General features: G+C 41.7%; 1 long non-coding RNA gene across 1 annotated transcript in view; it reads right to left on the bottom strand.

Annotated features, from left to right (window-relative positions):
- Nucleotides 1–25176, bottom strand: part of LOC126365989 (uncharacterized) — a 523432-nt gene that overhangs the window by 53347 nt on the left and 444909 nt on the right. The gene's annotated exons all lie outside the window — the stretch shown is intronic.

Consider the following 25176-nt stretch of genomic DNA (forward strand, 5'->3'; position numbering starts at 1 on the left):
GACTTGTGTGAGGTTTGCGCTGTCATGTAGGAGGAGAAGTCGTTAGCATTTTTTTTGTGGCGGCACGATGAAGTTGGTTTTTCAGTTTTCTGGGGATAGCACAATACCCTTCAGCGTCGATCGTTGCACAACGAGAGGGGACACTAAACAGAATAACCTTTTCAGAGTCCCACAAGACCATCACAATGACTTCACCGGCCAATAGTGCGGCTTTGACTTTTTCTTCGAAGAAGAGGTGGAGTGGCGCCACACGATGGCATGCCGTTTTGTTTTCAGTTGCAAGTGATGAAACCCTGTTTCGAGTCCTGTGACGACGTTCTACAAAAAATTAGCACTATCAGCCTGGCGACGCAAAAGCTACACTACTGGCCATTAAAATTGCTACACCATGAAGATGACGTGCTACAGACGCGAAATTTAACCGACAGGAAGAAGATGCTGTGATATGCAGATGATTAGCTTTTCGGAGCATCACACAAGGTTGGCACCGGTGGCGACACCTACAACGTGCTCACATCAGAAAAGTTTCCAACCGATTTCACATACACAAACAGCAGTAGACTGGCGTTGCCTGGTGAAACGTTGTTACGATGCCTCGTGTAAGGGGGTAGGGTAGAAATGCGTACCATCACGTTTCCGACTTTGATTAAGTTCGGATTGTGGCCTATCGCGATCGGTGTTTGGCGACATCGCGGTGAACGCACATTGGAAGCGTGTAACCGTCATCGCCATACTGGCGTCTCACCCGACGTGATGGTATGGGGTGCCATTGGTTAACGTCTCGGTCACCTCTTTTGTCATTGACGGCACTTTGAGCAGTGGACGTTACATTTCAGATGTGTTACGACCCGTGGCTCTACCTTTCATTCGATCCCTGCGAAACCCTACATTTCAGCAGCATAATGTACGACCGCATGTTGCAGGTCCTGCACGCGCCTTTCTGGATACAGGAAATGTTCGACTGCTGCCGTGGCCAGCACATTCTCCGATTGAAAACGTCTGGTCAATGGTAGCCAAGGAACTGGCTCGTCACAGTACGCTAGTCACTACTCTTGATGAATTGTGGTATCGTGTTGAAGCTGCATGGGCAGCAGTACCTGTACACGCCATCCAAGCTCTGTTTGACTGATTGCCCTGGCGTATCAAGGCCATTATTATGGCAAGAGGTGGTTGTTCTGGGTACTGACTTCTCAGGATCTATGCACCCAAATTGCATGAAAATGTAGTCACATGTCAGTTGTAGTGTAAAATATTTGTGCAATGAATACCCGTTTATCATCTGCATTTCTTCTTGGTATAGCAATTTTTATGGCCAGTAATGTATTATGCTCAGATCGTCCTTCTTTGCTATTTATGGTCTTCCGTTATGCGGCGAGGAATGCAGTGGGCACACACAGTTTAGTACAGCAACTTGTGGACAAGCGTGTCAGCACTATCAACAGAGACGTCCAGCTGTGCTGTGAGGAGTTCCATTGTGGTCCGCCGGTCACCTCGAATGAGAATGCCCCCACGTTCCAACTCTGCAGGAGTCACGGCTGTGCGCCACCGCCCAGCACGCTGGAGGCTGGACAGGTTTGCGCGACCTGGTTGCGATGATGGCAGACGCCTCGCCCAACGACTCATCGTGCTTCTGTGCACTGCTAGGTCTCCTTACACATTCTTCAAGAGCGTATGAATATCTGCGACTCTCTGGTTTTCCGCCAAAAGAAACTATGACAGCTCTCTGCTTTGGAGCGCACCTCTGTTACAGACTCAGAGGGTTACATATACAGCCGCCACCTATCGGAACTTCGTGAAACTACAGGAGCTGAAGCGGGAATATTTCACGACGTTCCACAACACATTTTGCATTTTTTTCAACCGAAATTGCCCGAGAACAAAAATGTTGCATTACTTACTAAAATCCCCTTGTAGTTTTAAGCTCGCGTAGAATGGCTCATGGAGATCGACATCATTCCCCGAGGAATAAACTTCAACTGCTTAATCATCCATTTCTTGAAAATCTACTCGGTCTGTGCATGCGTGAAATTCAGAAGGCAGTAAATAATGATGACCAGGATGATGTTATGTTCATTGACTTCTGGAAGAAATTTGTTACCGTTTCAAACCGTCACATGTTAAACAAAATACGTTTATGGAATGACGGACCGATTTTGTGAGTGCATAAAAGACTTCTGCAGCAGTATAACTCAGCAGTTCGTTCTGAAAGATGAAATATTGTAGATGCGAAAGTTGTTTCGGACCCACCCCAAAGGATTGCTACCGTTCACGATAAGTGTAATAAACGATATGGGTAAAGTGGGGAGCTGTGTGAGGCGAATCGGCTATCATGTTATTGTACACTGAAGAGCCAGATAAACTGCTACACTTGCCTAATATCGTGTAGGGCCCCGCGAGCACGAAGAAGTATCGCGACATGACGTGGCATGGACTCGACTAACGTCTGAAGTAGTCCTGGAGGGAACAGGCACCATGAAGTCTGTGGGGCTGTCCAAAAAGCCGTAAGGATACAAGGGGGTGGAGATCTCTTCTGAACAGCACCTTGCAAGACATCCCAGATAAGCTCAATAATGTTTATGTTTGGGGAGTTTGGTGCCCAGCGGAAGTATTTGAACTCAGGTGTTCCTGGAGCCACTCTGTAACACTTCTGGACGTGTCGTATTGTCCTGCTGAAATTGCCCAAGTACGTGTGGAATGCGCAATGGACATGAATGGATGCAGGTGATCAGACAGGATGCTTACGTACCTCTCACCTCTCGGAGTCCTACCTAGACGTAACAGGGGTCCCATATCACACCAACAGCACGTGCCCCACATCATTACAGTACCTCCACCAGCTTGAACAGTCCCCTGCTGACATACAGCCTCCATAGATTCATGAGGTTGTCTCCATACCCGTACACGTCCATCCGTTCGATACAATTTGAAACAAGACTCCTCCGACAAGAGAACATGTTTCCAGTCATCAGCAGTCCAATATTGGTGTTGACGGCCCAAGCGAGACGTAAAGTATTGTGTCACACAGCCATCAAGGGTACACGAGTGGGCCTGTGGCTCGGCTTGCCCATATCGTTCATGTTTCGTTGAATGGTTCGCACGCTAACACTTAATGATGGTCCAGCAATGAAATCTGCAGAAATTTGTGGAAGGGTTGCACTTCTGTCACGTTGAACGATTCTCTTCTGTCGTCGTTGGTCCCGTTCTTGAAGGATCTTTTTCCGGCCGCAGCAGTGTCGGAGATTTGGTATTTTAGTGGAATCCTGTTATTCACGGTACACTCATGAAATGATCATACGGGAAAATCCCTACTTCACCAATACCTCGGAGAAGCTGTAACCCATCGCTCGTGCGCCGACTGTAACGCCACGTTCATACTCACTTGAATCTAGATAACCTGCCACTGTAGCAGCAGTAACCGATCTAACAAGTGCACCAGACACTTGTTGTCTTATATAGGCGTTGCCGACCGTAGCGCCGTGTTCTGCCTGTTTATCCATCTCTGTATTTGTATTTGAATACGCATCCCTATACCAGTTTCGTGGCGCTTCATTGTATACAGGAAAGTTACAAATCCAGAATGATCTTAGGGAATGCATGAAGATCCGAATGTCCGAAGTGCGTTACAATGACTGACGGTTAACCATCAGTATAAACGAATGCAACGTATTGCGCTTAAGTAGGCGGAAGGACCCATCACTTTTGTTCATATGGCTGTAGAGCAGTTACTATAAATAGTAACAATTGATAAATATCTTGAAGCATGAAGGCGAAGTTATATAAGGTGGAATGACCACACAAAACTTATATAGGAAAGGCTTATGCAATAGTGAGATTCACTGAAACAATCTTAGTAAAGTGTAACAAGTCGACCAATGTAAATAATTCGCACTTTATCCTGATCAGTCTCTGCTAAGTAAAATACTGATGGAGAAATAGGTAAATGCGGTATTCATTAATAATTTAGAGTAGCAGCAACAAGGACTGGTCTCACTGTAAGAACTCGGTATTATAATACACAGTATGGTTAACTGCAGAACATATAAAAAGCAGACAGTGCCTTTGTCAGATTAATTTTATTTTTTAAAACTTCTTTATTTCACGAAACTTATTCGAAAACAATGTTAGCAATATAATGTAATCATCGTTTACTTTTTGGCTGTATGTGTCTTTAGCATGAAACACGGTAGCCTATTGTAAAGGGAAGAGACATTTTTTCAGTCACAGACAAGTTACCGCGAACGCACAGGCGGCGGCTAATATCGGATCATGTTCCTGTTGACAGCTGAAATCAGCTTGACAGGGGCACATGGAGGGCTTGTTTCTCACTATGCACCACAGATGGGTTGCCTCTGGACTTCCATCGGGCGATGAGGTGACCACGTGACAGGAAAAACCCTACCGCTTAGGAGCACAATGGCTGCTAGTTTCTCGTGGGCGCTTTTCCCGTCCAGTGCAAAATTAAAGCTTATCCCAAAATTAATAAATATTGAACCTTATGTGTCACTGAAGAGACAGTAGTCTCATTTGAAGCAGAAAAGATGGACCATTACGCTTGTGGGGACGTGCCTTTGGTATCTGCATTAGTTTATAAGTTATTACAGCTTAAACGCTATAAATAATTCCTGAACTGTAAAAGTTAATACCTCGGCAACACATTATCCAATTGCAACAAATGAGGTGTCTACGGATACATCTCATAGAACTGTTTCGAACAGTGACAGTAGTTTCACTGAAATTAATTACAGATTTAAATTAGAGACCGAAAAGTGGATTTCGCGCAGATAAAAAAGAGAATTTCCTACTAAATAAATAGAGAAACATTAAAATTAGCGGCAGTGCTATAACCTTTAGATACATAGGAAATGATTTAATGTAAAATTTAAATTGTTAATATTTACACTTGTACAACCGAAAACAGAGGAAAATCATAGAAATTACTATTTATAAATAAATTATGGCAAATAAAAGAAATTGATAATAGCAAAATATTTCTCGGAAAATTTCCGTGTGATTTGATGTATCATATATGCACGAAAGCTCAAAATTAAGAATTTCAGCAATTTTCGTGTTCAGTAGTTTAGCTGACTTCAGTAGTGCTTGACGGAGATTTCCTGAGTGAACAGCGGCATTTTGGAGGGGAGCCACGGTTTCAGACGCCGTTGGAGGCGGTCAGCCTGTGTTAGGAGGAAGTTTCATCTAATGAAAGGTGTAATAGCCGCTAGTTTGCTTGTGTGAATTATTCAGAGTCCTTACTTTCGAACATCGATTTTTTCCTAGGGGAATTGGAGCGAGAGTGGACATCAGCGTTAAGGCCCCCCCCCCCCCCCCATCCAAAGAACAGTCAGCTTAAAGTGTTTATATTTTTGCGTGGACCATTTTCAGAATTTGCAAAGTGGCGTGAAAGATAAGAATTTCGAAAATTGCAAAAATTCTGAAAAATTATAAATTGTGTTTAGCGAAACGCTTTTTACTTGCAAGTCTGAAGCTAGCCCACGTCAGAAAGTTTGTGGTCTGGCCGGCTGAAGATAACACTGTCGCCACGCATGGGCGGCCGCTCACAGACTGACTGTATCTGTTGTCGACAACAAACCCGACACGGTTCGTGAGGCGAAGGGTGGAACCCGCAAGCCACAGGAAGTTAAGTGAGGTAACGCAGAAAGATAAAGATGCTTCAGTAAGACAAAAATAAGGGAATGACTGGCTGCCCTCGTATCGGCGGAAACGACCGAAACAAAAAGCGTTCTCCCCATTTACACTTGACAGTCGTTGTGCTACCTGAAATACGAGGCGTGTTTTTTAATTAAGGTCCGTTTTGTTGTAGACACTAGCAGTTCGCGTGCATACCGCAACGAGCGTGTACGTCGTGTACCGGCATGCCTCGGGAACAACTGTGCTCAGTTTCAGCTCTGTAGCTAACCTGTACGGTTCTGTTCTGAGCTTTCAAAATGTTTAAGACTATCAACTCGCCCGCCGCGTGTGAGGTTCGCTCAGTGATACGGTTTTTGTCAGCAAGGAACCTGTCTGCTGCAGAAATTCATCGACAGATTTGCGAATTGTACGGTGATACTGTTATGAGTGAAAGCAAATTGCGTAATTGGGTACGAGAATTCAAAGATGGCCGTGACAACGACCATGATAAGTGGGTACGAGAAATCAAAGATGGCCGTGACAACGTCCATGATAAGTGGCTACGAGAAATCAAAAATGGCCGTGACAACGTCCATGATAAGTGGGTACGAGAATTCAAAGATGGCCGTGACAACGTCCATGATAAGTGGGTACGAGAAATCAAAAATGGCCGTGACAACGTCCAAGATGAGGACCGCTCCGGCCGCCCTTCTTTGATTTCAGACGACTTGGTGGCTTCAGTTGAAGAGAGGTCTCTCAAACGAATTTATTGACTTGTCGAGATCAGTGCTTTACAACATTATTTCTGAACGCCTAAAGTTTAGGAAACTGTGCTCCCTTTGGGTCCTGAAACTCCTAACAGAGGATCACAAAAACCAAAGATTTGAGTGAGCGATGAAGTTCATGACTCGTTATCACAAAGAAGGTGACGACTTGTTGAGTCAGATCGTAACTGCAGACGAAACATGGGTTTCGCATATCACACTCTAAAGGAAACAAAAGAAAAATTCGGAGTAGGTATTAAAATCCAGGGAGAAGAAATAAAAACTTTGAGGTTCGCCGATGACATTGTAATTCTGTCAGAGACAGCAAAGAAATTGGAAGAGCAGTTGAACGGAATGGACAGTGTCTTGAAAGGAGGATATAAGATGAACACCAACAAAAGCAAACGAGGATAATGGAATGTAGTCGAATTAAGTCGGGTGATGCTGAGGGAATTAGATTAGGAAATGAGACACTTAAAATAGTAAAGGACTTTTGCTATTTGGGGTGCAAAATAACTGATGATGGTCGAAATAGAGAGGATATAAAATGTAGACTGGCAATGGCAAGGAATGCGTTTCTGAAGGAGAGAAATTTGTTAACATCGAGTATAGATTTAAGTGTCAGGAAGTGGTTTCTGAAAGTATTTTTATGGAGTGTAACCATGTATGGAAGTGAAACATGGACAATAAATATTTTGGACAAGAAGAGAATAGAAGCTTTCGAAATGCGGTGCTGCAGAAGAATGCTGAAGATTAGATGGGTAGATCACATAACTAACGAGGAGGTATTGAATAAGATTGGGGACAAGAGAAGTCTGTGGCACAACTTGACGAGAAGAAGGGATCGGTTGGTAGGACATGTTCTGAGGCATCAAGGGATCACCAATTTAGTACTGGAGGGCAGCGTGGAGGGTAAAAATCGTAGAGGGAGACCAAGAGATGAATACACTAAGCAGATTCAGAAGGATGTAGGTTGCAGTAGGTACTGGGAGATGAAGATGCTTGCACAGGATAGAGTGGTATGGAGAGCTGCATGAAACCAGTCTCAGGACTGAAGACCACAACAACAACAACCCGAATCGAAGAAACAGAGCACGGAATGGAGACACACACACTCTCCTGTAAAGGTGAAGGCCAAACATACTCTGTCCCAGCGCAAAATCATGGCGTCGGTGTTTTGGGATAGGCATGGTGGTTGTTGGCCGACTTCATGCAACCGGAAACCACTATCAATGCAGAAGCATACTGCGAAACCCTGAGAAAGCTACACAGAGCGATTCAAAATAAAAGACGCGACATGCTGACAAAGGGAATTGTCCATCTCCATGACAATGCAAGACCTCACACTGCAGGTGAGACCCTCGATTTATTGGACAGTTTTGGCTGTGAAGTTCTAGACCATCCACCTTACAGTCTTGCGCCGAGCGATTACCATCTGTTCCTCCACCTCAAACAACACCTCACTGGCAACCGTTACAAAGATGACGACGGCGTGAAAACGGCAGTGAACTCTTGGTTATCGGAGCAGGCGGCAAGTTTTTATGAAGACGGTATTTTAAAATTGGTTGAGAGGTATGATACGTGAAATAACTTTTCGTTGTATAGTAATGTTCAAACGGACCTTACTTAAAAAAACACGCCTCATACTAATAACGGTGAGCGCACACTTCGATTTTATATTTGTAAATTATGACGCTGTTCGCGTCTATTGGTGTTACAGGTCTTAAGTGAGTTGCGTGATACATTTCCTTCTCAGTTGTTTGAACAAGTATTTTTAAAGGATATTTCCCTCAATTGCAATTTCTTGAAAGTCATCCTAAAGTGGTGTTCTAAATATTACCTAGTTGTTATTACATACACTGCAGTGCAAAGTTGTTGTTTTAATACAGGTCCATCTAACAACTAACGCTAGTTTGTCAAAAAGTGACATTTTGAACTCGTGGCTGTGTACAAAATATAGGTTGACTCTTACAGAGCAGATAACAACAACCAGCCACTTTTCACAATGCTATTTATTTATTTAAATAGGGCCGTTATCGGTTTCGAACCGACAGGTTCATCTTCAGACGTAATGTAGCCTTCTGAAGATAAACCTGTCGGTTCGAAACCGCCAGCGGTGATATTTAAATAAAGAAATAGCATTGTATAATGTGGCTGGTTGATGTTATCTTCCGTGTAAGAGTCAGCCTATATAAGCTTAATGAATTAAGTCATCTGAGATTTCCTTCATTTTTTATTAAATCTGCTAACAAAATTCATACCGGTGCACTTTGGGTTCGATGAATCATCGTGTGGTCTAAGAACAGTCCCTTGAAATAAGGCGTTTCCGTGACGTAGTATAGGTGGGCTATGAATAAACGGCGATCACATTGCGCCCTCGTGGTCGAAAATTTGAAACAGATTCTACTGCATCTGTGATTTCATACATCACATGCGCGGTTAGGGACAGAGTTAATTTGCTGTTTACGTCTGACTGTGAGAGACCAAAGTAAAGAGAACCTCGGTAAAAGAGTTGCTAAGTAATTTTAACACTATTTCACTAGCTATGATTTACGGGCGCCCTACGTAACAGCTAGAGTTGTTAAAAATGTATCACGATTGCGGTAGACACACGATAATGCCTACGAAGCATCTACTACAGGTGAAGCATCGTGGAATATTTTGTGATGGTCAGACATAAATTAGGGAGAAATAATAAAACACTAATAACTCCGGAATAGACAGCATACTACGCGAAATTTGATTATGTTACTGCCGCACCTACTCTGCACACACAGAAAGAATCCGTGAGTACCCAATTACAAGGTTAGTGGTGAAATCCTGGAGCACATGGTGATCTTTAAATAGAATGATGTGCAAAACTTAAGGACGGAAGTAAAATTTGCGTGATGTGTCATTGCCAAGTAACATAGCTCTGTGAAACTTGGACCATATACAGAAACAACTGCTAGGTACAGTACAGTACAGTATATGTCACAATAACACTGATCAATGAGTGTACTGTGTTCAAAGACTTGGAGGTAAGTACGCCAGTGCAACAGCATGCCTCCGCACACCACAACAACTGACTACCAAAACGTATCTGCTCAAGAATGTTCTTCGGTACATTACGTGTTACCACCTCTCGCCATATGAGAGTGCGTCCAGCATTGTCGAACACGATCTAGTCTGCTCCAAGTTTTTCTGACCTACTCGAGGAAGACCCATCACACTTTCCCTACAGCGTGGGTGCCGAGGAAATACAGGGGATTATGAAAGACACCCTCGCAAAAGGCTACGAAGAGTAGGCCGGGCCGTGCACAATGGCTGGTTTGATGAAGAGTGCACACTAGTAGCAACAATTAAAAATGAAGTGTACAAAAGAATGCATCAGATAAACCATTCCCCAAGACCTGTAGAAGATCACAGAATATCAAGAAGAGAAGTAAAGAGGCTGCACAAAAAGAGAGTATGAAAGGAAACAACTGGACGAACTGGAACAGCTGAAAGAGATGATGAAGTGACAGCTTTTTATCAGAAGTTAAATAAGAGCCGAAAGGATTTCCAGCCAAGGACGCAGTTATGTAGAAATACAGATGTTTTAATTTTTAATAGTGACGAATTGTTGAATGATGATACAGCTAAGAACCAAGGAATCTTACCCTCTGTAAATACAAGGACCTCAGAAACAGTGGAACAAGTACCAACTGCTGAGGAAGTAGAGGCAGCCATCGAGAAGCTGAAGACTGATAAGGAATCGATCTCATTAAAAATGCAGGAAAGGAATTTGTCAAATATTTCCACAAGCTTATAGTTAAGATTTGGATAGTTGAAAGTAATCGCGATGAATGGAACATAGGTATCATATGTCCAAAGACACGAGAAAAGCAATACTATGACGTGCTCTTATTACAGGGGAATTTGCCTGTTAGCTACAGCACACAGAATATTTTCCAACATTCTTTTTAATAGGCTTAAACCCTATGATGAAAATGTTGTTGGTGATTATCAATGTGGGTTTCCTCGAGGGAGATCTACTGTTGATCATACCTTCACGACACAACAAATATTAGAAAAATGCAAAGGCTTTGGGACTGACACATCACCTCTTAATAGACTTCAGATGAGCCTACGACAGTATTGACAGAAGGGAGCTGTATACATCAATGGAAGAGTTAGGCATTTCTATTAAACTGATCGCCTTAATGTAAGCTGCTACGGGAAATATCCAGAGTCAGAGTATAGAAAGTGTTGTGAAGTGCTGTGATCACAAAAAATTGAGTAAGACAGGGTGGCGCATTAGCCTGCCTCCTGTTTAATATAGTCTTGAAAAAGATTATAAGAATGCGACATCAATACTGTACAATCAGGTCAGGTGCTGGCATATGCGTATGATATATATTTAGTTGCAAGAATGCCGAGGGCAATGAAGAAGCCCTTACTAGTCTTTAAACAGGAGCTACAAAGATGAACCTACAGATACCTGTAGCTAAGAAAGATTGTCCATAGAAATTGGTTCATTTTAGTCTGATGCCACGCGAAGTTTCACTTACCTTGGATCAGAAGTAAACTGTAAGAACAATATCAGCTCTGCAATCAAAAAAAGAACATTGCCCGCCAACAAGTGTACCTGAGGTGTCACCGCGAGACACCACACTTGCTAGATGGTAGCCTTTAAATCGGCCGCAGTCCGTTAGTATACGTCGGACCCGCGTGTCGCCACTATCAGTGATTGCAGAACGAGCGCCGCCACACGGCAGGTCTAGAGAGACTTCCTAGCACTCGCCCCAGTTGTACAGCCGACTTTGCTAGCGATGGTTCACTGACAAATTACGTTCTCATTTGCCGAGACGATAGTTAGCCTAGCCTTCAGCTAAGTTATTTGCTACGACCTAGCAAGGCGCCAGTATTCGTACTATTGATATTGTGAATCATGTACCATAAAGAGCGACGTTCTCCGTGAATGGATTAAAGTTAAGTATTCCACCAGCTACGTCCGTTTTTCTCAATTCTAATTCCCTTGTCATGTTCCAGACCTCACGCCAGCCTGCGTGAGCTAAAACGCGTGCATTTCGGCCTCCTTTACTAACCCTGGTTGGCTCTCCTGCCAACCACAACACTACCAAGGGCTTAGAAAATGTCTGAAATCTAAGTGGCTGTTCAAGAAAGCTAAAGTTATGTTGTATAAATGATACTAATAAGGTCGGTGTTGAAATATGGACCTAGACAAAATTTGATGAGAAGCAACTGGGTATATTTGACAGATCTTGAGGCAAATTTTTGAGGCAGTGGAAGAGAATGGTGTATTGAGGTGCAGATTCAACTACAAGTTATATAATCTGTGTATTGAACCATACACTGTCAACTACATTAAAACTAAAAGCCTGGAATGGGCATTACATGTACTGAGAACAAACGATAGAATGATTAAGGAGGTGTTCAGTGCACAGCCCGAGGGAACCAGGAGAGTTGGAAGACAAGCTAAAATGGGAGGAGGGTGTCAGAGAAGGTATAAGGAAAGAAAATTTGAATTCAAATTTGGAGTAGCTTGGCACCAAACAGAGAAGAATGAAATGTGGATCTCTCCCTGTGTGTGTGTGTGTGTGTGTGTGTGTGTGTGTGCGTATGTGTATGTGAACTGGAGAGAGACACACGTAGTGGATTCATGGTATCCTGCATCATAAGAAAGCCTGACAAAGGTGCATCAGGACATAAGGCAGAGCAATACGAGTAGACATATTAGCTAACGCTATCCTTCAAATTTTTGTTTAATATTATTTGTGTGTAAAAATATGTAACAGAAGTATCTATTATCTAGGAGTTGTTTATGTATTTGCAGAGCAAATGCTAGGATTTAATGAGTCTCTGGAAGTTCTGAGGCCAGGCAGCAAAGAAGGTTTTCTATGGTTTGTCACATGACTGGTAACTTGGAAGATCACTGTGAATTTCCATGGCTACAACAAAAATATTAGAACTGTTAATAATAATATCATAAATGATACTAATAATGTTAGAAATGAAAGTAAAAGAGTTTGACATGATGGTGAAACATTGACACATACAAATAAAATCATGCTTGGTTCCATTTCTGTTTCATGAGACTTCCATGGTTTCTTTCCAGAAAAGCTGGTAGTTTGAGTGAATTTTCTGATTTAGTTTCTTATTATTGATGCTACACATTTTAAAAACCATTTTATTTTGTTCACCAAACACGAGACTTGCCTTTCAAACGTTACTTTGTACGAGAAGTACTTACGCCGTTTCGAAACTAAAAATTCGTTTCCTGAGTTCTTTGAAAAAGTGGGTTACCTTCGTTCCTTTCTATTACTTAATGGCAGCTATACTCACGAGGGCGGTAGTCTCATGTGCTGCACAAATCCCGCTGGTAGAGAGGACATCCGGAGACCACTCGCCGTTGGCGGACTGACTGGCAGTTTAATTGGGGTCACGTGCTCGTCTAATTGAACAGGGAGCGGACAGAGTAACCGCGCGGGAAACCCTCCTGGGACGGTGTCCGGCTATAGAGTCTGGCAGCCGTTCGCACACAGAGAGAGAACCCGTCAGTGAGCGGCTGAAATTGAGTTCTCCCGTGCAAGAGCGTATAGGGTCTGCGCTGTACGGGGCAATAAGCCACACGCAATCAGGTCTGCTCAAAACAGAACTTTGTTTCACAAGACGGGATTCATGTCATATTCTCGTGACACGAATTTCATTACAAACGCTATGTTAGTTTCCCTCAGAAGACAGCGACAGTCGCTTTCCGCTAAAATATGTGATGGTACAATATAAATAGAGATTGCGTCGCCGTTCGTCCACTCTTCTTTATCATAACTGCTCTGAACACTATTTTATACGCTTTGTACTCATGTACACTGGTGCACAGAAACTTAAGGACCAAAGCAACTTTTGCATGATGTGTCACTGACGTGAAACATAGCTTGATGAAAGTTGTACAATTCGCACCGGGTGGTTATAATGAAACTTTTCCTATTTAACATGTTATAACACAGAAACTAATTATCGTACGACGAGCAAACTAGGTAGCGTTAATGTCAAGGACATAAGGAAGAGAAATTCAATTGAAACACTCTTAATGTGCTGCTATGGTACATCATGCCATTACATACCAGTACCGTTACTGCTACAAAAGGGGCTCAACATCGCGCCCATCAGTGTCCAGAAGAGTCTGAAAGCGCAGGGTTGCATTCTGCGCAGCAGAACGAAGCATGTCCTTAGCAGTGATGAACACAGCCACTTTCCCCCCCCGGGGGGGGGGGGGGGCGGAGGACAAGTTTATAGGCTTAAAATTTAAGTGATAGCGTTCTAAAGACGTAGCAGCGCTATCAATATTTAAAATTTTTCATGAATGGCTAATATATAATTACATAATATGTAGGTTAAGTACTAAGCTGTTAGGCTAAGCCTAAGTTAATTAAATAATAAAATAATTTTATTGCATGCAAAAGAACTCACATTGACATCAAACTAATATGTCGAGGCTTTTTTACAACATATCTCTTGATGATGTCATCCAGAACACTTTCTGTTGGCTCGTCGTCTCCTTCAGTTGAAATCTTCACACAAGCTTGGAGCGTTTCCTGACCCATACTATTCCTTAATTTTGTCATCACCCTATTCATTGTACTAAATGACCTTTCCACACGGCAAGTGAAACGGGAATGCACAGTACACGTTCAGCGAGTGTCCATAGTGCTTCGTAGCCGATGTCGGCTCTCAGAATGAAAGAAGCAACATTAGAAGACGTATCGCCTGATTTATTACTAACAACGAACCTAAAAGAATGCAGGTTTTGAAAATAGCATGAACTGTGCGATAGGTACTTAATCATCGGATGTCAACTGCTTCGGGTATTTTTAAAACAGGTTGCTCTAAAGCACACTGAATTTCATGCAAAACATTTTCTCGTTTGGAAGAACCATGAAAAAGTTTATAAATGACTTTAACAACATGTAATGTGCGTTTTACATTGGGGTGTTTATTCCTAGAGTTGGTGGCAGCAATTGACAAAACACGTGCTCTACAATTCACTTATGGCGGCTTATGGCCCTTCCTCTCTGACAACCGAGCGCGGACTCATGAGATAGAACCACTAAAATTAGCAGCACAGTCGAAAGAACAAGATAATAATCTGTCGTAAGAAAGTTTTCTTTTCTTTAGTTCAGTATAAATTGCTGTAAATATGGATTCAACTGAAGTGTTTTTCAACTCAACGAGACATGAAAACCTTTCCTTCACCTAAAACGATGGAGATAGTGCAACATATCGAACTACTAAAGACAGTTCACTTTGGTTGGAAACATTTGTAGATTCGTTTGCCATTAATGAAAAATATTTGTCATGGAGAAGTGTTTCATCTTGAAAGTCTAAATCCCAAACAAGTGAACAATTCTGACGCAGTGTACTTATGTGGACCTTTCGCTCTAAAATTTTAACCACTTTTCAAGATTAATGTCGCTTTTCAGTACTACCTTACGAATTAGAGGTTCATATTTTGTTGTGTGGGGTATTTCTTCCTTACTAAGGTAATACAGACTTCGAATTAACGATGACAATGCTTGGCGGTTTAAAGCTTTTTCATTTTCATTTTGTTTAAATATCTGTGTATGAATTGTAGCATATAATCCCTGTAAACTACAATTTTCAAGTGCAACGGCTCTTGCATGTTTTTCTGAGTTGGCGTGCTTTTCTAGTTTTCCCGTGCTTCCGGTAGCTTTTCTAAATTTAGTGAAAGGTACAGAAATGAGCACTCCTCCTGTTTTCTGTAGAGCTTCGATATCGTTTTTTAAATGCATTTCACACAAATTTGCAGAAAGCCCTACCCCGCTCGTGATCAAAGTACAACCAATTGTACTTACACTCCCGTTTTTGCTGATACTTAATCTCGCGTTCAATACTTTGTTTAGAGTTGCAATTTACGGATGGGCCAGAAATAGCACATTTATCGTTTGAAAACTGTGGAAGGGAATCTGAAGACTTGGTAGACCTACGCAATTCACCGTCGCAATCACTAGCACTTCTTTCAGTAGACTCACATTCGTCTTTGTCTTTTGCAATGCGCTGTATTTTATTAGATAAGAAAGAAATTAAAGTTTGTTGTTTCGAAATTGAATTTCGGCAGTAACACTTCTTTTTGTGTTATAAACTGACGATGACAGTCCACGTAGTACACTACATAATCACATCACACTTCCATAGTAACCTGTCGACTGACAGCTACAACCTTACAACAGTTTCAACAATGCATTGAGTTTTTATACAACAATGAAAGCTTGGATTATACTCGTAGAGCAGCGTTGCCAAACGTCCCACTCATGGTGGGATGTACCACTTCTTTAGGCAAAAATTGTGTATCCCCATTGTCACTGCGAAAATCACTGTCAACTGTACACAAATATTTGGTCTGAGCTTCGGACTCATCGATTAGGAAAAATCTATATGGCTATTAAATCTTGGAAATATTCCCAGTAATGTAATAAAAAAATTAAAACAATCGTTTTACTGTCAGATGCTACTTCTAATTCTGTGTAGCAATACTCGGGGACGTGTTTTGCGACATCAGGTTTATTCTAAGGGCAAATAAAGTATAGATGCGAGTGGCGAATAAGAATAAAGTTCGCAGCGAGGGTGGGCTGCGTAGCTAAGGGATTAGCTTGCACGTTGGCCAATTGGAGGTGCAGTGAGGGAAGACATGAGAGAGGAAAGGCTGACTTATTCCACAATCGGCGTTGCCAACACACCTTGTAATGCTTAGCTTTACCGAACACTTCTTATACAGCAACTGCTAATTTGTTGGTGTTGGCAATAATAATGATAATAATAATAAAAACAGATCAATCGACGCCAAGTGTTCCAAACCGAACCGATAAGTAACGACACCAAACTATAGGGACGCAGCCGCCACCTATTGTGTTACACATTCAGTTTGCTTGTAAAAACTGCATGTCATCACGACTTCTCCATAGTTGACTCCAAACTTCGTTAGCAACAGCAGATGGCGTAGTTTAAATTTGGTCACAACGGTACAAGTTAACAGACCAGGTGATAATTTTTATGTTTCACCACAACTATAGATATGAATTTCTTAGGGGGAAATATCTAATTGCCGGGGGGGGGGGAGGGACTTTCCCCCCTGGGCCACCCCCTGAATTCATCACTGGTCCTTAGGTATGCTGGCTACATCTCTTGATATGCTGCTCTTCAGATCAGCACAAGTGCGGATGCTCCCTTGGTAAACTCTGTCCTTCAGGTAGCCCACAACCAGAAATCACAGGGAGTGAGATCAGGTGATCGTGCCGGTCAAGCTTTTGGGAACGATCGGCTGGTAATTCGACTTTTTCGGAGAAGCAAGCGAACTTCTCGAGCGATGTTCGGTGAAGACGGTTGAGTTCAATGTATCTCTCTCCTGCAGGACGCGTATGATATGCTGGTCAGTCACACCGCACACCTCTGGTCCTTGAGCGCCAATCTGTTCTAAAAACATGAGCCAACGATGAACGTAGCCGTCAAGCCACACCGTACGGTAACACGTTCACCACACACAGGAACGTCACGCACAGTGACTAGAGGTGAAGATCCCCACACTCGTCAATTCTGCGTGTTCACCTCACCCGTCAGAGGAAAATGAGCTTCGTCTGTCCACAGGATGGTCCAATCCTTGCGAGAAAGGGAAGTCAACGCGCCGTTGTGCGTCCTTTGGTGCAAGCTGCTGCACGATATGGGCCTTGTACGGGTACCATTTGAGAATGGTTCGAAGCACCTTCCGCACAGTGGACCACGGGATGTTCAACTGTCGTGACACAGCACGCGCACTGCCTGGCGATCGGGAATTGCGCGCAACGTTTTCTGCCAAAGCAACAGCCATTTCATCAGCCACCTGTGGTACAACCGGCCGCCGGCCTCTTCCGGGTGCGACGCCCAGTTTTCCAGTTGTTTAGAACTTCTTCATCGTGCTCCACACAACCGGCGATATTCTCGAAGTGCACCTACAGCATTACTGTTGTTTTGATAAAAGAGCTTCTCCAATAATACCCTGCTCCGTTTGTCCAAGCTATGTTGACACGTCAGCAAGCGAATTGGGACTGGCCAGGTGTATGAGACTATGAACCACGGTGACTGATCACGGCACCTGGTGCCCATAAGTGGAAGTGGACGAGGGCGCTGAGAGACATGGAAGTCATGCACCCCACACTCTGGACGTTAATGCTACCAAGTTTGATATTCGTACGGTAATTAGTTTCCATGTTATAACGTGCTAAACAGGGTAAGTTTACTTATAACCATCCGGTATAAAGAAATGCTACGGTATAGTACAGAAGATGACTGAAAGAAATACGCAATGAGGCAAAGAGAACCGACACTTTTATTCAAAGACAACAACTGCGCTGAAAGCACCGCGATTCGTGATGGTTCCCTGGACGTTACAAAAGGCGGCACATGCTTCTTAATACGGTGTGTGGTCACCTCAGACGGCACTGCATGCTCTGCAAGCTGCTCCCACGCTGGTCGCAAAGTTGGTTAGGAGTTCTTGTCGCAGGGCGTTCCATTTCTCGACCAGCTCGGCTGACAACAGCTAGCTGGTCGTTGGTGCACGTGGACGCGCTTCAGTACGCCCCCCCCCCCCCCCCAACACGTCTCACACGTGCTCTAGGGGATTAAAATCGCTGGAACGGGCAAGTCAGTCCATTCCCCTAATATTAGGGTGACCATCCGTCCCGATTAATCGGGAGGCTCAAAAATTTGTCCCGACTTTTTTTTATTTTTTTTTTTATTTTTTTTTTACAACAAGCAACTTGTCCCGATTTCCAATAATTATTTTCAGACATTTTCAAAGTGGTTAAAATATTTTCTGAGAGTCAATTTTATAAACGTTCAATTGAAACTGACATTCCGTACGTTGGTACCCCCTGATGATGTACAGCTTAAGCACTATAATTGTTGCGTACTCTTATTTTCTTTGCTTTTGCTTGCCATTGTTGTCAGCACTCAGTATCAGTTTCGTGAAGTGCTAGCACGTCGTGGCAATGCCGAAACGAAAATCAAAGTTTTCGGAAGAGCTTCAGAGGAAATTTCCTTGCTTCCCTTCTACAGACAATGACTGTTCAGCAAAATGTGACGTATGTAACTGTGCTGTATCCGTGTCTCATGGTGGTGCTGCAGATCTCAAGCATCATATGGAATCAGAGAAACACAGGAAGAATCTTAGCTGCAACAGAAGAAACCCCGTCATTCCATGTTGTTATCGTTCTAATGAATGCAGTGTTCAACGAAACAAAAAAATCCTGATTCTAAGATTGCAGAAAATGTTTCGTGTGGAAGAACAAAGTGTGAAGCACTTATCAACAATGTTATAGCTCCACATTCCCAGAAACATGTAATAGCTGCTGTAAACAGTGCAAAATACTTTTCAATATCTACTGATGCTAGCAACCATGGGCATCAGAATATTTTTCCTGTGATAGGTCAGTATTTTTCTGTAAGTGAGGGTGGACTGCAGACGAAATTGTTTGGTCTTGATGAATTGCAGAACGAAAAGTCCGAAACAATTCCCAATTATCTTCCTCATGTTATACAGTTATTTAGTATCATCTCAAAGTGTGTTGCATTTGGTGCAGACAATACTAACTGTAATTTTGGGGGGTTAATGAGGAAAGAGGGTAATAATGTTCTCACACATCTGAAAGAAAAATTAAAAAACTCTAACATTGTTGGCATAGGTTGTCCAGCACATGTTGTTCATAACACACTTCAAAGTGCTTGTGATGTTTTACCTGTTGACATTGACTGTATGGTCATGAAGTTGTACAACCATTTTCATATTTTTTCTATTCGTGTAGCAGAACTCACTGAATTCTGTGAATTTGTTGGTGTCACTTACATAAATTTACTTTCCTTTTCCAAAACAAGGTGGCTTTCATTGATGCCAGCCACAGAAAGAATCTTGAAAATGTATGAACCTTTGAAGTCTTACTTTTTGTCACAGTCTAACTCAAAGTGCCCTGGAATCTTAAAGAGTTTTTCAGTGATCCTATAAATGAATGTTACTTATTTTTTGTACATTCACAAATGAATGTTTTCCAACAATCAATTCAGAGCATTGAGAAACAGAATAATTCCATGTGTGAAGTATTAGCAGTCTTAAATAAAGCTTTGACAAGTCTAAATCCAAGGAAACATGAACATTTTGTACCACTAAGTGTAAAAAAAAAACTGCTGAATGATTGTGATGACCAGTCTGTTAAGAAATTTGACATAGCAGTATCAACGTTTTATGATGCTTCAGTAGACTATTTACCCTCATGGTTACAGGGAATAGCTGAGTTTTCTGTATTCTCATGGATGATGCTCACAGAACCACCAGAATGGTCAGTAGTTGAAAATACTTTAATGTGGCTAAATGAAAAGGGCATTCTAGTAAATGACAGCCTCTTATTTGATGAAATAGTTCATACACAGCCATTTGTAAAACATCAAGTGGAAACAGACTGTAAACAATGGAATCAGTTGACGGCACATGAAAAATGGTGAAGGTTTTTCAGATCTTGGCAGTGTAATACACAGTTCAGAGAATCGCTTAATATAGTGCAGTACTTCTATTCACTCCCTGCCCACAATGCAAATGTTGAAAGAGTTTTCAGCTTACTATCGTCACAGTGGACAGATGAGAGGAATAGATTTACGGCGAGGAGCGTTAAGTGTATTTTACTGACATTTTTAAACTTCAGTAAATACGGTTGCACTGACTTCTATTCTTATCTATTAAGCAAACCTGAGTTGCTGAATGAAATTTCATCTTCGAAGAAATATGATTGCAGTGTGGCATCCACAAAACCATAAATTCCCTGTGTTCACTAAGAACTATTTCTACATTCTGTGTTATAAATGTTACATTTCCTAATAAGTAAATTTCTGAAAACTTGAAATGTATTTCTTTCCAGTCTTTCCATTCTTGGTTTGGTTTTGTACACACACACACACACACACACACACACACACACACAAATATTAGTGAAGGCTATATTTTCAGAGGAAGAAGAAATGATAGCATTAAAAGTGATATTTAACGAGAAATAAAAATGGTCCCACTTTTTGGCCAAGAAAATGTATGAAAGCCCCACTTTTGTCCGAAGAAAATATGGTAACCCTACCTAATATCCTCTGGTTTGTGAGTGTACCGTGTTCAAAGATTTGGCTCCCCATACCACAACATCTCGACCGCTGAAACCATCAAATGATCATGTTCCAAATGCAGGACGTAGCCTTATACGGCGAGAGGTGGGACGTGTAATGCACTCAGGAACTATAAACGGTTCATTATCAGTACGGCAGAATATTGAAGTACTGTGCTGCACATGTTAGCCATGTATTTAGCCATATTTGTATTTTTTCCTTTAGGGATGGTCAGTTTTCTGAGCGATTAAAGTACTCAGTTGTAAAGCCGCTTTATAGAAAGGGACAAAGGGATAATGCAGACAATTTTAGACCTATTTCTGTGCCATCGGTATTTGCTGAAGTTATTGAAAAGGCTGTTTATGTAAGAATAATTGATCGTTTTGTATCACACAGTTTGCTATCAAATGTACAGTTCGGCTTTAGAAGACGTTTAACAACTGAAAATGCTATATTCTCTTTTCTCTGTGAGGTACTGGATGGGCTAAACAAAAGGTTTCGAACGCTTGGCGTATTTTTTGATTTAACTAAGGCATTTGATTGTGTTGATCACAAAATATTGCTCCAGAAATTGGACCATTACGGAATACGGGGAGTAGTTCACAATTGGCTCACCTCTTACTTTAGCAACAGGCAACAAAAGGTCATTATTCGCAATGTTGATAACGGCCGTGATGTGGGGTCTGAGTGGGGTGCTGTCAAGTGCAGGGTACTCCAGGGATCAGTGTTGGGGCCACTCCTGTGCCTTATTTATATAAATGATATGCCCTCTAGTATTACAGATAATTCTGAAATATTTCTGTTTGCTGATGACACTAGCTTGGTAGTAAAGGATGTTGTGTGCAACACTGGCCCAGTTTCAAATAGTGCAGTTCATGACCTAAGTTCATGGCTTGTAGAAAATAAACTAAGGCTAAGTCACAGTAAGACTCAGTTTTTACAGTTTCTAACACACAATTCAACAAAACCTGACGTTTTAATTTCACAGATAGGGCATATGATTAGTGAAACCGAAGAGTTCAAATTTCTAGGTATTCAGATAGATAGCAAGCTGTCGTGGAAAGCCCACGTTCAGGATCTTGTTCAAAGACTTAATACTACCATTTTTACTTTTCGAACGGTATCTGAAGTGAATGATCGTTCGACGCAAAAATTAGTCTACTTTGATTATTTTCATTCTCTTATGCCATATGGTGTTATATTTTGGGGTAACTCTTCCCATACTAAAAGAATATTTTTGGTTCAGGAACGGGTGGTTCGGGCAATAAGTGGTGTAAGTTCACGAACCTCTTGTCGACCCCAGTTCACGTGTCTGGGTATTTTGACACTGACCTCTCAATATATATATATTCCTTACTGTTTTTTCTTGTTCACAATATTAGCTTATTCCCAAGAATAAGCAGCTTTCACTTGGTTAATACTCGACAGAAATCAGACCTGCATTTGAATCGGACCTCCTTAACTCTTGTGCAGAAAGGTGTGCAGTATACCGCTGCATCCATTTTCAATAAGCTACCACTCGAATTCAGAAATCTTAGCAGTAATCTACGCTCTTTCAAATCGAAACTGAAGAGTTTCCTCATGGGTCACTCCTATTATGTCGAGGAGTTCCTTGAAAAATTAAGCTGATTCTGATTGTATTGTTGATTGCGTTTACTTATGGATTGACTTTTTTCGGGTTCACAAACATTTACTTTATCTGTTATTACTTTTATGTTGTAATTTCATGTACTGACACGTTCCATGGCCTTGGAGATTTGCTCCTCAATTTAGTCCTACGGTTCGTGACGTGCAGATAAATAAATAAATAAATAAATAAATCAAAGCAAAGCGGCAGGATCACGTATTCAACATTCTACCAGAATACACTAAACGTCTTGTGGGTAATATGGTGGATTTTTAAATTCAATTAAAGAACTTTCTCTTGGTCAACTCATTCTACTCCGCCAAAGAGTATTTTCAAAGAAACTGAAAAAAATATTTCATCAGGTGACAATATTATTAATATTAACATTTTAATAGTGTTGTTTATATTCATTTTAGTTAGTCCATCGTAGTGCATCCAAATAAATTGTACAGCCTTACGTGTTTTTCACATTTCAGATACCTCTCCCTGGGAGATACATGAAATTTAATACATTTAATGTAAATGTAAAGTTTGGGTAGCCACAATTGAAAATTCTGGAGTCTGCTGTTTTGGCTATAAGAAAGGAAACTGTCTCAATGCCCACGGTCAATAACTATATTTTTGATGCAGTGGTGGTGACAGCTCTTGAAAGCTTGTATACTTCACTTGATATGACACGTATTTAAAACAGAGAGATTTGTAATTCCAGTGGGTCTTAAGCGGAAGAGATATAAAAATTTGTTTTACTTGGTTAGCCAAAGATTGGGTTACGAAATTTCTTTAACTTTATCATGTCATCCGTTTCCAGGCGCTTCACTCTCGAACCGCGCGACCTCTACGTTCGCAGGTTCGAATCGTGCCTCGGGCATGGATGTGTGTGATGTCCTTAGGCTACTTAGGTTTAAGTAGTTCTAAGTTCTAGGGGACTGATGACCTCAGATGTTAAGTCCCTTAGTGCTCAGAGCCATTTGAATCATTTATCATGTTATCTTCTCATGTAGTTCAAAGATTTTAGCTGTATTTAAAACTGAATATATTCACGTTGGAACTGGTTCGTGTTCTGGTCTGCATACATTTTTAATGTGTCAGAAAACGCCACAGCTAATACAACTAACGAAACCCATATTAACGGATAGTTGGGGGAACATTGTGAAGACTTGGAAATATTTTGGGAGTTTAGGAAAGTAAAGCAACTGACAAAGCTAATATTTGGGGCCACTGAAACCAAGGGCACTGCAAAAAGAATAATCAGAAATAAAAATGACCTGGAGCGCTTTTTGTGAACAAACTATGTTTTTCAAAATTAAGTGGAAGTGGTCTGTGCGACTTTGTTTTGGCACCTCTAGTGGGTACTACGTACTGTGGCTGATTCCAGTGAGTGCCAGGAATACAGCCATGTACCTGCAATCAAACGAAAACTAATTGCATAATTTTATTTTGCCAGGTTAAATCTAAAACCTGAAGACCATTCTCTAAATTTGGAGGACATAAGGGATCCAGTATGGTAGCCACAGTTTCACAGTTTGTAAAACTCGTGGCGGTCAAATAAGGCAGGAGACACAGACAGTATCCCTCTCGATTTCCTAAAATCGTAGTGGGAAGTGGTAAGCAAACGGCTGTTCAAGTTGGTGTGTAGAACCTAAGAGGCTGGAGACATACTACCAGACTTTAGATCAAATATCGTCCATACAATCCCGAAGCCCCAAGGGAGCTCCCTTCTTGGGATATGTGGGTGGCAACCACATGGACCCCTAACGAAGTCTGAAATTACTTCCACTTCCTTATGCCAGGCTTCTTCTGTTTTTTTTTCTTTTATTTTCTGTCTGCCTCCTATGGCCAATTATTGCTTATTTCTACCCCAATGATATTAGGTTTCGGGGCCTGACGGTGTCTTTCATTTTCCTTTGGGGGGTGTCTCTAACAGTAAAAGGTTAGCAAAGGATTCTAGAGTCTGTTCAGGCTGCCGATACCTGTTTATAATCAAAACTCTCTGAGAAACATCCATTGAAATTTGATGAATGGATCAGACTTTGAAGGCAGCTCTGCCAATAGACCCTACTCCCAGCCCCAAGAAGACGTGGGTGGAGTAACCCCAGCTCAATGAACTTCGTACAGTAGCTATATCTGCACCTAATATTTTTCCTGCCATAACTGCTAACACTTTCCAATGAGCCTTAATAAAGATTGAACTTGCGACCTCGCACTCAAGGAGTTCCTTGTGAGAATTGTTAGATGACGATCAGTTTCGCTTTAGGATAGGTAAAGACACTAGAGAGGCATTTCTGACGCGTTTGATGATGGAAGCCACAGTGAAGAAAAATTAAGCCACTTTAACAGGATCTGTTGACCTATAACAAACGTTAAAAAAGGAATAACAGTGGAGGACGTTCGACAAACTAGAAGAAAAAAGAAGAAGAGGAAGGAGAAGTGTACGTTATAGGGAAGGCGAGTAATACACGATATGTACAAGAACCAAAACGAAACATGAATAATGAAAGATCGAGAATGAAGTGCTCTACTTAGGCCAGGTAAAGGAGAGGGATACTGTTGAATGAATATTTTGAAGAGACAATAACGAAAATAAAATAGAGGTTTAGGAATAGGATACAAGATTCAGGGTGAAAGGATAGCAATCGTGAGATATGCTGAAAGTAACTCGACCCTCAGTGAAAGAGCGGTAGAATAACAGACCTGTAAATGGCATGAACAGTCTAATGAGCACAGATCATGGAGAATAATCCGGAGAAAGATGGAAGTAATAAGGAGTAACAGAAATCGGATTAGCGATAAACGTTAAATATGAAGTTGGAAACCACGTTATAGACGGTGTGAAATAAATATGTTACCTGGGAAAGAAAATTACTCATGACGTACAAGGCAAGCAGAATATAAGACACAGAATAACACAGGCAAATTGGGTACTACCCGGTAAAAGAAATCAACTGGTATCAAACATTGGCCTTAACTTGGGGAAGAAATTTCTGAGAATGA

The sequence above is a fragment of the Schistocerca gregaria genome, chromosome 4 (genome assembly GCF_023897955.1).
Source record: "Schistocerca gregaria isolate iqSchGreg1 chromosome 4, iqSchGreg1.2, whole genome shotgun sequence".
Taxonomy (NCBI): domain Eukaryota; kingdom Metazoa; phylum Arthropoda; class Insecta; order Orthoptera; family Acrididae; genus Schistocerca; species Schistocerca gregaria.